Raw genomic sequence first — 12,248 nt, forward strand, 5'->3', positions numbered from 1 at the left:
ACTGATCCCTGTACTTTAAATAAATTATGCAAAGCGTTTAATTATGGTTAGGTGGTGAGAAATTATATAAATATTTTAGTATTTGTGAGTATTATTTTTAAACTTAATATATGGCAGATAGAGTATAATTTTGTGGGCAGTAAGTTCCAAAGTTATTATATAGTGAATTTTAACATTGCATCGTTTACATATGTATAAATACAAAGTAACGCAAGCAACGCAAATAAGACTTTCCATGGTTCTATGTTATGCCTAAGAGCTTCTTCATCCATCAGATTTGCTCCCAGCTGTGTTGGCATTTTAAAATTCATCCTTGGGTCAATCATGCATCCTTTTGGAACCAGTCACGTAAAGACAATTCTGTTCATTGAACCAAATACCTTAGGTTAATTCATATGTAACTGAGTAATGCTCATTTTTTAAAATCGTTCCTTTATCTGTAACTTTTCTGAATAAATTAGCAATGTACCCAAGATGAATCAGCATACGGAGAATAAATTGAAATTCATTTTCCTTGTGTTAAAATTGTTCACTGTTACATTTCCCTGTGATGGCAGGAGCTGGTGTTATAGTACAAGTTTCAATACCTATCATGTTTCCTTGTCACCACGATGCGATGCTGAATTATCTTTTTCTGCAAATTACACAGTAGCATGGTGGTTATGTCAGTGGACTAGTATTCTAGAGAATGCTGTAATCAGTCAACAGCTCCTAACAACATCCTTGGCAGTAGAAACTGTGACTACTTTCGGTAGATACATTTTTATCAGAATTATAATCCGGAGAATTTAGTTCAAATTCTTTTGAATTTGAATTCACTTACTTACTTAAGTCTGATAAAAGAGACTAGTGTTAGTAATAATAATTATGAAGCTATTCCATTGTTGTAAAATTCCTACTTGGCATAAAAGGAAGAAACTTGCCATCATTTTCTGATTTGGTTTCAGCAGTAATTTGGTTCACTCTCAACTGCCTTGTGAAGTGATTTAGAAAAGCTATTCTAATTTGCTGATCTGATCTCATGTACATCACAGTAAATAATTTAATTGCATCACTGTTGATTGAGCAGGCCAGATCTTAAGAACATAATTGTCAGACTGTGTTTGCTGTAGGCGTGGAGAGGATATGCGTGAGAAATCTACTTAGCCTTGACCTCACCAGTCTATGTATCATGGATGCATGTCACATTATAGTTTTGGAGGGCTTCATGGAAGGATCCTGCATCTCCCACAACTTTGTGGACTTGTATCCTTTCTGCATGCGCTGTGCACCAGTTATGTTGGAAGAATTCAGGTTAGTTTTCAGCATGCAGCATGCTTTTGTCGCTTGATCATTAGAACTTGTAACTAATCTAATATGGCAAAAATGTTTCTTTTGAAGAAGCTATTGTATTTCCTTCTCTCCTCCTTCAATATCATCTTGATTTCATTTGATTGAGAAGTCAGTCTTCAGTCACTTCTTCAAGGGTGGATTTCAACTGTGTGTAAGCCTGGAGTGGCCCATGTGGAATGTGTGCAAAGCTGTTACTGTTTATCAGCAACAATGCATGGATTGTAATTTTCTTTTAAAGAATTTACCTTTTGGGTGATAGTTTGATTCTGAAAGAAGCATTAATTCAATCCAGCCTTTGATTTGTCTAACAGACAACACAGGGCAGAATTTTGGCATATAGTATGGCCTGTATATCACTTTACTGCACAGGAATATAAGGTCGTAAGGTGTAGGAGCAGAATTAGGCCATTCAGCTCATCGAGTCTGCCCTGCTGTTCAGTCATGGTTGAGTCTGCTGGGCTTCCTGCGAGACCAGCCTTCCTTAGATACTGGGCCCAAAATTGTTCACAATATTCCAAATGTGATCTGGCTTCAGCCTTATACAGCCTCAGCGGTATATCCATGCTGTTGTATTCAGACCTCTCAAAGTGAATGCTAACATTGAATTTGCCTTCCTAACTGCCCAGTGAACCTGCATGTTAGCCATAATAGAATCCTGAACCAGGAATCCTAAACTTGCCAATACTTTGGGTATGGATGCTTTGAGATGGTCTTAAATCTAATTTTCTGCTTCAGTTGGAATTAGTAGTGTTGAGTTTGAGATATGTGCTGGTTTCCAGAAAGAGTTGACCATTTTGGTAGCTGCTTGTGCAGGTCATGGTAGAAGACTTTTCTGGTTACTGTTGTAGGGTTGTTACGTTGGGAACAGATGATGATAGTTACCTTGGAAGAGATGTGAGTTGATCAGAAAAGCTAATGGGACTGTCTCAAGTCTTCTGACAGTGGAATTCTTAGTCATAAATCTAAGAAGCATTGTTCGCCTTTAACCTGCCCTGGCTAGAAAAATATGTAACCTGTTCCATGTCTGACGATTATCACTGCTGTCTGAAATGAACAATGGTCACTGGAGTTTTCTGGGAGAATACAACTGCATGCAGATACAGGAGATATGAGATCCTTCCACAAAAGTTTTGGGACCTATATAAAGACCTTCCTGTCTGGGCTGGGCAATGCTAAAATCTTCAGTTAGCACAACTGTGATTAAGGTATAACGTTAATGTTGTGAAGGCTTTGACCTTACCATTAACTTGAGGATAAATAGAGAGAGAGAGAGTGCGCGCGTAATAGAGAGAGAGAGAGTTTGTGCGTAATAGAGAGAGAGTGTGTGCGTAATAGAGAGAGATTGTGTGTGCGTAATAGAGAGAGATTGTGTGCGTAATAGAGAGAGAGAGTGTGCGCGTAATAGAGAGAGAGAGAGTGCGTGCGTAATAGAGAGAGAGTGCGTGCGTAATAGAGAGAGAGTGCGTGCGTAATAGAGAGAGAGAGTGCGTGCGTAATAGAGAGAGAGAGTGCGCGCGCAATAGAGAGAGAGAGTGCGCGCGCAATAGAGAGAGTGCGCGCGCAATAGAGAGAGTGCGCGCGCAATAGAGAGAGTGCGCGCGCGTAATAGAGAGAGTGCGCGCGCGTAAGAGAGAGAGTGCGCGCGCGTAAGAGAGAGAGTGCGCGTGCGTAATAGAGAGAGAGTGTGTGCGTAATAGAGAGAGATTGTGTGTGCGTAATAGAGAGAGAGAGAGTGTGTGCGTAATAGAGAGAGAGTGTGTGTGTGTGCGCGTAATAGAGAGAGAGAGAGTTTGTGCGTAATAGAGAGAGAGTGTGTGCGTAATAGAGAGAGAGTGTGTGCGTAATAGAGAGAGAGTGTGTGCGTAATAGAGAGAGAGTGTGTGCGTAATAGAGAGAGAGAGAGTGTGTGCGTAATAGAGAGAGAGTGTGTGCGTAATAGAGAGAGAGTGTGTGCGTAATAGAGAGAGAGTGTGTGCGTAATAGAGAGCGAGTGTGTGCGTAATAGAGAGAGATTGTGTGTGCGTAATAGAGAGAGAGAGTGTGTGCGTAATAGAGAGAGAGTGTGTGTGTGTGCGCGTAATAGAGAGAGAGAGAGTTTGTGCGTAATAGAGAGAGAGTGTGTGCGTAATAGAGAGAGAGAGAGTGTGCGCGTAATAGAGAGAGAGAGAGTTTGCGCGTAATAGAGAGAGAGTGTGTGCGTAATAGAGAGAGAGTGTGTGCGTAATAGAGAGAGAGTGTGCGCGTAATAGAGAGAGAGAGAGTGTGCGCGTAATAGAGAGAGAGAGAGTGTGTGCGTAATAGAGAGAGAGTGTGCGCGTAATAGAGAGAGATTGTGCGCGTAATAGAGAGAGAGAGAGTGTGCGCGTAATAGAGAGAGAGAGAGTTTGCGCGTAATAGAGAGAGAGTGTGTGCGTAATAGAGAGAGAGTGTGTGCGTAATAGAGAGAGATTGTGTGTGCGTAATAGAGAGAGAGAGAGTGTGTGCGTAATAGAGAGAGAGTGTGTGTGTGCGCGTAATAGAGAGAGAGTGTGCGCGTAATAGAGAGAGAGTGTGTGTGTGTGCGCGTAATAGAGAGAGAGAGAGTTTGTGCGTAATAGAGAGAGAGAGAGTGTGTGCGTAATAGAGAGAGAGTGTGTGTGTGTGCGCGTAATAGAGAGAGAGAGAGTGTGTGCGTAATAGAGAGAGAGTGTGTGCGTAATAGAGAGAGAGTGTGTGCGTAATAGAGAGAGAGTGTGTGCGTAATAGAGAGAGAGTGTGTGCGTAATAGAGAGAGATTGTGTGCGTAATAGAGAGAGAGAGAGAGTGTGCGCGTAATAGAGAGAGAGAGTGTGCGCGTAATAGAGAGAGAGAGAGTTTGTGCGTAATAGAAAGAGACTGTGTGCGTAATAGAGAGAGATTGTGTGTGCGTAATAGAGAGAGATTGTGTGCGTAATAGAGAGAGATTGTGTGCGTAATAGAGAGAGAGAGAGTGTGCGCGTAATAGAGAGAAAGAGAGTTTGTGCGTAATAGAGAGAGAGTTTGTGCGTAATAGAGAGAGAGTGCGTGCGTAATAGAGAGAGAGTGCGCGCGCAATAGAGAGAGAGAGTGCGCGCGCAATAGAGAGAGTGCGCGCGCGATAGAGAGAGAGAGTGCGCGCGCGATAGAGAGAGAGAGTGCGCGCGCGATAGAGAGAGAGAGTGCGCGCGCGATAGAGAGAGAGAGTGCGCGCGCGATAGAGAGAGTGAGTGCGCGCGCGATAGAGAGAGTGAGTGCGCGCGCGATAGAGAGAGTGAGTGCGCGCGCGATAGAGAGAGTGAGTGCGCGCGCGTAAGAGAGAGAGAGTGTGTGCGTAATAGAGAGAGAGTGTGTGCGTAATAGAGAGAGAGAGAGTGTGCGCGTAATAGAGAGAGAGTGTGTGCGTAATAGAGAGAGAGTGTGTGCGTAATAGAGAGAGAGAGAGTGTGCGCGTAATAGAGAGAGAGTGTGTGCGTAATAGAGAGAGATTGTGTGCGTAATAGAGAGAGAGAGAGTGTGCGCGTAATAGAGAGAGAGTGTGCGCGTAATAGAGAGAGAGTGTGCGCGTAATAGAGAGAGAGTGTGCGCGTAATAGAGAGAGAGTGTGCGCGTAATAGAGAGAGAGTGTGTGCGTAATAGAGAGAGATTGTGTGTGCGTAATAGAGAGAGAGAGAGTGTGTGCGTAATAGAGAGAGAGTGTGTGTGTGTGCGCGTAATAGAGAGAGAGAGTGTGTGCGTAATAGAGAGAGAGTGTGTGCGTAATAGAGAGAGAGTGTGTGCGTAATAGAGAGAGAGTGTGTGCGTAATAGAGAGAGAGTGTGCGCGTAATAGAGAGAGAGAGAGTGTGCGCGTAATAGAGAGAGAGAGAGTGTGTGCGTAATAGAGAGAGAGTGTGTGCGTAATAGAGAGAGAGTGTGTGCGTAATAGAGAGAGATTGTGTGTGCGTAATAGAGAGAGAGAGAGTGTGTGCGTAATAGAGAGAGAGTGTGTGTGTGTGCGCGTAATAGAGAGAGAGAGAGTTTGTGCGTAATAGAGAGTGAGTGTGTGCGTAATAGAGAGAGTGTGTGCGTAATAGAGAGAGAGAGAGTGTGCGCGTAATAGAGAGAGAGAGAGTGTGCGCGTAATAGAGAGAGAGAGAGTTTGCGCGTAATAGAGAGAGAGTGTGTGCGTAATAGAGAGAGAGTGTGTGTGTGTGCGCGTAATAGAGAGAGAGAGAGTTTGTGCGTAATAGAGAGAGAGTGTGTGCGTAATAGAGAGAGAGTGTGTGCGTAATAGAGAGAGATTGTGTGCGTAATAGAGAGAGAGAGAGTTTGCGCGTAATAGAGAGAGAGTGTGTGCGTAATAGAGAGAGAGTGTGTGCGTAATAGAGAGAGATTGTGTGCGTAATAGAGAGAGAGAGAGTGTGCGCGTAATAGAGAGAGAGAGTTTGTGCGTAATAGAGAGAGAGTGTGTGCGTAATAGAGAGAGAGTGTGTGCGTAATAGAGAGAGAGTGTGTGCGTAATAGAGAGTGAGAGAGTTTGCGCGTAATAGAGAGAGAGTGTGTGCGTAATAGAGAGAGAGAGTGTGCGTAATAGAGAGAGATTGTGTGTGCGTAATAGAGAGAGAGAGAGTGTGCGCGTAATAGAGAGAGAGTGTGCGCGTAATAGAGAGAGAGAGAATTTGTGCGTAATAGAGAGAGATTGTGTGTGCGTAATAGAGAGAGAGTGTGTGTGTGTGTGCGTAATAGAGAGAGAGTGTGTGCGTAATAGAGAGAGAGAGTGCGCGCGCAATAGAGAGAGAGAGTGCGCGCGCGTAAGAGAGAGAGAGAGTGCGCGCGCGTAAGAGAGAGAGAGTGCGCGCGCGTAAGAGAGAGAGAGTGCGCGCGCGTAAGAGAGAGAGAGTGCGCGCGCGTAAGAGAGAGAGTGCGCGCGCGTAAGAGAGAGTGCGCGCGCGTAAGAGAGAGAGAGTGCGCGCGCGTAAGAGAGAGAGAGTGCGCGCGCGTAAGAGAGAGAGAGTGCGCGCGCGTAAGAGAGAGAGAGTGCGCGCGCGTAAGAGAGAGAGAGTGCGCGCGCGTAAGAGAGAGAGAGTGCGCGCGCGTAAGAGAGAGAGAGTGCGCGCGCGTAAGAGAGAGAGAGTGCGCGCGCGTAAGAGAGAGAGAGTGCGCGTAATAGAGAGAGATTGTGCGCGTAATAGAGAGAGAGAGTGTGCGCGTAATAGAGAGAGAGAGAGTTTGCGCGTAATAGAGAGAGAGTGTGTGCGTAATAGAGATGAATGTGCGCGTAATAGAGAGAGAGAGTGCGCGTAATAGAGAGAGAGAGAGTTTGCGCGTAATAGAGAGAGAGTGTGTGCGTAATAGAGAGAGAGTGTGTGCGTAATAGAGAGAGATTGTGTGTGCGTAATAGAGAGAGAGAGAGTGTGTGCGTAATAGAGAGAGAGTGTGTGTGTGTGCGCGTAATAGAGAGAGAGTGTGCGCGTAATAGAGAGAGAGTGTGTGTGTGTGCGCGTAATAGAGAGAGAGAGAGTTTGTGCGTAATAGAGAGAGTGTGTGCGTAATAGAGAGAGAGTGTGTGTGTGTGCGCGTAATAGAGAGAGAGAGAGTGTGTGCGTAATAGAGAGAGAGAGAGTGTGTGCGTAATAGAGAGAGAGTGTGTGCGTAATAGAGAGAGAGTGTGTGCGTAATAGAGAGAGAGTGTGTGCGTAATAGAGAGAGAGTGTGTGCGTAATAGAGAGAGAGTGTGTGCGTAATAGAGAGAGAGTGTGTGCGTAATAGAGAGAGAGTGTGTGCGTAATAGAGAGAGAGTGTGTGCGTAATAGAGAGAGAGTGTGTGCGTAATAGAGAGAGATTGTGTGCGTAATAGAGAGAGAGAGAGAGTGTGCGCGTAATAGAGAGAGAGAGTGTGCGCGTAATAGAGAGAGAGAGAGTTTGTGCGTAATAGAAAGAGACTGTGCGTAATAGAGAGAGATTGTGTGTGCGTAATAGAGAGAGATTGTGTGTGCGTAATAGAGAGAGATTGTGTGCGTAATAGAGAGAGAGAGAGTGTGCGCGTAATAGAGAGAGAGAGAGTTTGTGCGTAATAGAGAGAGAGTGCGTGCGTAATAGAGAGAGAGTGCGCGCGCAATAGAGAGAGAGAGTGCGCGCGCGATAGAGAGAGAGAGTGCGCGCGCGATAGAGAGAGTGAGTGCGCGCGCGTAAGAGAGAGAGAGTGTGTGCGTAAGAGAGAGAGAGTGTGTGCGTAAGAGAGAGAGAGTGTGTGCGTAATAGAGAGAGAGTGTGTGCGTAATAGAGAGAGAGTGTGTGCGTAATAGAGAGAGATTGTGTGCGTAATAGAGAGAGAGAGAGTGTGCGCGTAATAGAGAGAGAGTGTGCGCGTAATAGAGAGAGAGTGTGCGCGTAATAGAGAGAGAGTGTGTGCGTAATAGAGAGAGATTGTGTGTGCGTAATAGAGAGAGAGAGAGTGTGTGCGTAATAGAGAGAGAGTGTGTGCGTAATAGAGAGAGATTGTGTGCGTAATAGAGAGAGAGAGAGTGTGCGCGTAATAGAGAGAGAGAGAGTTTGCGCGTAATAGAGAGAGAGTGTGTGCGTAATAGAGAGAGAGTGTGTGCGTAATAGAGAGAGATTGTGTGTGCGTAATAGAGAGAGAGAGAGTGTGTGCGTAATAGAGAGAGAGTGTGTGTGTGTGCGCGTAATAGAGAGAGAGAGAGTTTGTGCGTAATAGAGAGAGAGTTTGTGCGTAATAGAGAGAGAGTGTGCGTAATAGAGAGAGAGAGAGTGTGCGCGTAATAGAGAGAGAGAGAGTGTGCGCGTAATAGAGAGAGAGAGAGTTTGCGCGTAATAGAGAGAGAGTGTGTGCGTAATAGAGAGAGATTGTGTGTGCGTAATAGAGAGAGAGAGAGAGTGTGTGCGTAATAGAGAGAGAGTGTGTGTGTGTGCGCGTAATAGAGAGAGAGAGAGTTTGTGCGTAATAGAGAGAGAGTGTGTGCGTAATAGAGAGAGTGTGTGCGTAATAGAGAGAGATTGTGTGCGTAATAGAGAGAGAGTGTGTGCGTAATAGAGAGAGAGTGTGTGCGTAATAGAGAGAGAGTGTGTGCGTAATAGAGAGAGATTGTGTGCGTAATAGAGAGAGAGAGAGTGTGCGCGTAATAGAGAGAGAGAGTTTGTGCGTAATAGAGAGAGAGTGTGTGCGTAATAGAGAGAGAGTGTGTGCGTAATAGAGAGTGAGAGAGTTTGCGCGTAACAGAGAGAGAGTGTGTGCGTAATAGAGAGAGAGAGTGTGTGCGTAATAGAGAGAGAGAGTGTGTGCGTAATAGAGAGAGATTGTGTGTGCGTAATAGAGAGAGAGAGAGTGTGCGCGTAATAGAGAGAGAGTGTGCGCGTAATAGAGAGAGAGAGAATTTGTGCATAATAGAGAGAGATTGTGTGTGCGTAATAGAGAGAGAGTGTGTGTGTGTGTGCGTAATAGAGAGAGAGAGTGCGCGCGCAATAGAGAGAGAGTGCGCGCGCGTAAGAGAGAGAGAGTGCGCGCGCGTAAGAGAGAGAGAGTGCGCGCGCGTAAGAGAGAGAGAGTGCGCGCGCGTAAGAGAGAGAGTGCGCGCGCGTAAGAGAGTGCGCGCGCGTAAGAGAGAGTGCGCGCGCGTAAGAGAGAGAGAGTGCGCGCGCGTAAGAGAGAGAGAGTGCGCGCGCGTAAGAGAGAGAGAGTGCGCGCGCGTAAGAGAGAGAGAGTGCGCGCGCGTAAGAGAGAGAGAGTGCGCGCGCGTAAGAGAGAGAGAGTGCGCGCGCGTAAGAGAGAGAGAGTGCGCGCGCGTAAGAGAGAGAGAGTGCGCGCGCGTAAGAGAGAGAGAGTGCGCGCGCGTAAGAGAGAGAGAGTGCGCGCGCGTAAGAGAGAGAGAGTGCGCGCGCGTAAGAGAGAGAGAGTGCGCGCGCGTAAGAGAGAGAGAGTGCGCGCGCGTAAGAGAGAGAGAGTGCGCGCGCGTAAGAGAGAGAGAGTGCGCGCGCGTAAGAGAGAGAGAGTGCGCGCGCGTAAGAGAGAGAGAGTGCGCGCGCGTAAGAGAGAGAGAGTGCGCGCGCGTAAGAGAGAGAGAGTGCGCGCGCGTAAGAGAGAGAGAGTGCGCGCGCGTAAGAGAGAGAGAGTGCGCGCGCGTAAGAGAGAGAGAGTGCGCGCGCGTAAGAGAGAGAGAGTGCGCGCGCGTAAGAGAGAGAGAGTGCGCGCGCGTAAGAGAGAGAGAGTGCGCGCGCGTAAGAGAGAGAGAGTGCGCGCGCGTAAGAGAGAGAGAGTGCGCGCGCGTAAGAGAGAGAGAGTGCGCGCGCGTAAGAGAGAGAGAGTGCGCGCGCGTAAGAGAGAGAGAGTGCGCGCGCGTAAGAGAGAGAGAGTGCGCGCGCGTAAGAGAGAGAGAGTGCGCGCGCGTAAGAGAGAGAGAGTGCGCGCGCGTAAGAGAGAGAGAGTGCGCGCGCGTAAGAGAGAGAGAGTGCGCGCGCGTAAGAGAGAGAGAGTGCGCGCGCGTAAGAGAGAGAGAGTGCGCGCGCGTAAGAGAGAGAGAGTGCGCGCGCGTAAGAGAGAGAGAGTGCGCGCGCGTAAGAGAGAGAGAGTGCGCGCGCGTAAGAGAGAGAGAGTGCGCGCGCGTAAGAGAGAGAGAGTGCGCGCGCGTAAGAGAGAGAGAGTGCGCGCGCGTAAGAGAGAGAGAGTGCGCGCGCGTAAGAGAGAGAGAGTGCGCGCGCGTAAGAGAGAGAGAGTGCGCGCGCGTAAGAGAGAGAGAGTGCGCGCGCGTAAGAGAGAGAGAGTGCGCGCGCGTAAGAGAGAGAGAGTGCGCGCGCGTAAGAGAGAGAGAGTGCGCGCGCGTAAGAGAGAGAGAGTGCGCGCGCGTAAGAGAGAGAGAGTGCGCGCGCGTAAGAGAGAGAGAGTGCGCGCGCGTAAGAGAGAGAGAGTGCGCGCGCGTAAGAGAGAGAGAGTGCGCGCGCGTAAGAGAGAGAGAGTGCGCGCGCGTAAGAGAGAGAGAGTGCGCGCGCGTAAGAGAGAGAGAGTGCGCGCGCGTAAGAGAGAGAGAGTGCGCGCGCGTAAGAGAGAGAGAGTGCGCGCGCGTAAGAGAGAGAGAGTGCGCGCGCGTAAGAGAGAGAGAGTGCGCGCGCGTAAGAGAGAGAGAGTGCGCGCGCGTAAGAGAGAGAGAGTGCGCGCGCGTAAGAGAGAGAGAGTGCGCGCGCGTAAGAGAGAGAGAGTGCGCGCGCGTAAGAGAGAGAGAGTGCGCGCGCGTAAGAGAGAGAGAGTGCGCGCGCGTAAGAGAGAGAGAGTGCGCGCGCGTAAGAGAGAGAGAGTGCGCGCGCGTAAGAGAGAGAGAGTGCGCGCGCGTAAGAGAGAGAGAGTGCGCGCGCGTAAGAGAGAGAGAGTGCGCGCGCGTAAGAGAGAGAGAGTGCGCGCGCGTAAGAGAGAGAGAGTGCGCGCGCGTAAGAGAGAGAGAGTGCGCGCGCGTAAGAGAGAGAGAGTGCGCGCGCGTAAGAGAGAGAGAGTGCGCGCGCGTAAGAGAGAGAGAGTGCGCGCGCGTAAGAGAGAGAGAGTGCGCGCGCGTAAGAGAGAGAGAGTGCGCGCGCGTAAGAGAGAGAGAGTGCGCGCGCGTAAGAGAGAGAGAGTTTGCGCGTAATAGAGAGAGAGTGTGCGCGTAATAGAGAGAGAGTGTGCGCGTAATAGAGAGAGAGAGAGTGTGCGCGTAATAGAGAGAGAGAGAGTTTGCGCGTAATAGAGAGAGAGTGTGTGCGTAATAGAGATGAATGTGCGCGTAATAGAGAGAGAGAGTGCGCGTAATAGAGAGAGAGAGAGTTTGCGCGTAATAGAGAGAGAGTGTGCGCGTAATAGAGAGAGAGTGTGCGCGTAATAGAGAGAGAGTGTGTGCGTAATAGAGAGAGAGTGTGTGCGTAATAGAGAGAGAGTGTGTGTGTGCGCGTAATAGAGAGAGAGAGAGTTTGTGCGTAATAGAGAGAGAGTGTGTGCGTAATAGAGAGAGAGTGTGTGCGTAATAGAGAGAGAGTGTGTGCGTAATAGAGAGAGAGAGAGTGTGTGCGTAATAGAGAGAGAGTGTGTGCGTAATAGAGAGAGAGTGTGTGCGTAATAGAGAGAGAGTGTGTGCGTAATAGAGAGAGAGTGTGTGTGTGCGCGTAATAGAGAGAGAGAGAGTTTGTGCGTAATAGAGAGAGAGTGTGTGCGTAATAGAGAGAGAGTGTGTGCGTAATAGAGAGAGAGTGTGTGCGTAATAGAGAGAGAGAGAGTGTGCGCGTAATAGAGAGAGAGAGAGTGTGCGCGTAATAGAGAGAGAGAGAGTGTGCGCGTAATAGAGAGAGAGTGTGCGCGTAATAGAGAGAGAGTGTGCGCGTAATAGAGAGAGATTGTGTGCGTAATAGAGAGAGAGAGTGTGCGCGTAATAGAGAGAGAGTGTGCGCGTAATAGAGAGAGAGAGAGTTTGTGCGTAATAGGGAGAGAGTGTGTGTGTGAGCGTAATAGAGAGAGAGAGAGTTTGTGCGTAATAGAGAGAGAGTGCGCGCGTAATAGAGAGAGAGAGTGCGCGCGCAATAGAGAGAGAGTGCGCGCGCGTAAGAGAGAGAGAGTGCGCGCGCGTAAGAGAGAGAGAGTGCGCGCGCGTAAGAGAGAGAGAGTGCGCGCGCGTAAGAGAGAGAGAGTGCGCGCGCGTAAGAGAGAGAGAGTGCGCGCGCGTAAGAGAGAGAGAGTGCGCGCGCGTAAGAGAGAGAGAGTGCGCGCGCGTAAGAGAGAGAGAGTGCGCGCGCGTAAGAGAGAGAGAGTGCGCGCGCGTAAGAGAGAGAGAGTGCGCGCGCGTAAGAGAGAGAGAGTGCGCGCGCGTAAGAGAGAGAGAGTGCGCGCGCGTAAGAGAGAGAGAGTGCGCGCGCGTAAGAGAGAGAGAGTGCGCGCGCGTAAGAGAGAGAGAGTGCGCGCGCGTAAGAGAGTGC

General features: G+C 48.9%; 1 protein-coding gene across 5 annotated transcripts in view; it reads left to right on the forward strand.

The window, feature by feature from the left end:
* Window positions 1-12,248, forward strand: part of dop1a (DOP1 leucine zipper like protein A) — a 626,666-nt gene that overhangs the window by 70,970 nt on the left and 543,448 nt on the right. The window lies entirely within an intron of this gene.

The sequence above is a fragment of the Stegostoma tigrinum genome, chromosome 9, assembly GCF_030684315.1.
Source record: "Stegostoma tigrinum isolate sSteTig4 chromosome 9, sSteTig4.hap1, whole genome shotgun sequence".
In the NCBI taxonomy this organism is placed as follows: Eukaryota; Metazoa; Chordata; class Chondrichthyes; order Orectolobiformes; family Stegostomatidae; genus Stegostoma; species Stegostoma tigrinum.